This window comes from Nilaparvata lugens, chromosome 2, assembly GCF_014356525.2.
Source record: "Nilaparvata lugens isolate BPH chromosome 2, ASM1435652v1, whole genome shotgun sequence".
Lineage (NCBI taxonomy): Eukaryota > Metazoa > Arthropoda > Insecta > Hemiptera > Delphacidae > Nilaparvata > Nilaparvata lugens.
In genome coordinates, this window is record NC_052505.1 from 72424218 (window position 1) to 72425993 (window position 1776).

Here is a 1776-nt window from a genome sequence, read left to right on the forward strand (position 1 = left end):
ATGGAAAGCTCCTAGCATTTCATTTGATCTTTTGATCTTACAAATCAAGAACGACTCTCAATAATACTCGAGTTAGCCTTCTAGAGCTGAATTGAGATATTTCTCTGGTCTGGCCTTTCGAATGAATATGAAGCATTCATCATATGAGTTTTTTCGTTTTAGGAGACCTACTATATTCACATTCAAAATCGCTGGAATATATCAATGCTAGTGTTCCATTGTTTTTCATTTAAGGGAAATTATAACCTAGCGAAGGACATTCGATAATACTGATATACGAGCTGTTCAAAAGGCATTAACCTTTCCACAATATACAAATAACCCTATACCAATATTCCCTCAGAAGCTAACATCGTATTTTAAAGGGCATCTCAACACACAGTCGTGTAGATTAGTAACTGAACAATGAATGTGGAAATCCGGTCATCCTTCTCACCAAACTTCTCACTCCACGTACCACCAGCTCAACTGCTAACAGAGATACTTATTCCACAGGTTTAACAATAAGTTTCTACAATCATTCTACATCATCGTGATAAGCTGATACCTGATTGAGAGGTTAAAGACCCTCATCTGGACATTAATAATTACATTTTTTACACTACTCTAAGAAAAGCCAACGCTAGAGAAAAGAGCTGAGTTCTGTTCAAAATAATAAATATGTATAATAATAATAATATGTTCCTGCCCAAAAATAAATAAAAAAGATAATAATAAATATTTAGGTATAACAATAGATCCTTATCTAAGATGGAACAGTCATATTGACAACATGTGCAAAAAATTAAGATTTCTTCTTTACGAATTTCATCAAATCAAACAACTAAATAATCAAAGAATAACAAAGCTAATCTACTACTCATATGCTCAATCTGTATTACAGTATGGCATTCGGGCTTGGGGGGGGGTGCTTTGAATGCTCATTTTAAAAAACTTTTTATATCCAAAAACACATTATTAAAACTATTTTAGGTAAACCTCGTCTTTATCCAACGAAATATTTATTCAACGAGTTTAAAGTTTTAACAGTCCGTCAATTATATATCAAAAACCTTATAATTTTCATTAGGAATAATAAAGATACGGTATTTTTCTATTCCGTGAATTAAACCTCAATTTACGACCTTCCAGAAATAGGTTTGAAAATATAAGAATGGATCTTAATGTTTGCCGGAAACAATACTTCTACCTAGCTAATAAATTAATCAACAAAATTCCAGATTACCTTATGGAGCATATTAATCGAAATTCTGTTTCATTGCTTGAAAAAAGAACTATTGAATGGATAATTACCAGTAAAATCGAGGACATACTGTTTGAGTGACTCTCATCTTTGTTTCAATAGTACCGTATATTTGCCATCACTCTTTCTTTCTCTTTTCATTTTTTCTCTTCTCCTTCTTTCTTTCACCCTTATTCCACTTATTCATCATATTCTTTTATTAAATATTATATTATATAAATTCTTATTTCATCTTTTGTAAGTTCTCAATGACTATTGAATTTGTATTAGCAACTCTCACCTGCGCACAGGATTTTCCTTGCAGGTGATAGGTTTCTTTTATTTTTGCTGAAAGTTTTTTTGTATGTTTATTGTTGTTGAAGAACCAATAAATAATTTTTTGATTTGATTTGAAAATGGAAAATACAGGGCACTGATTCTTCTTTCAGATTAATTGGTGGTTGGACACTAAATCAGTGTCATCTATATAGTCAGTGCTCGCAGATATTCATGACTCGCTTGTCGAGAACAATTAATTGAAGTTGAAGAGAACT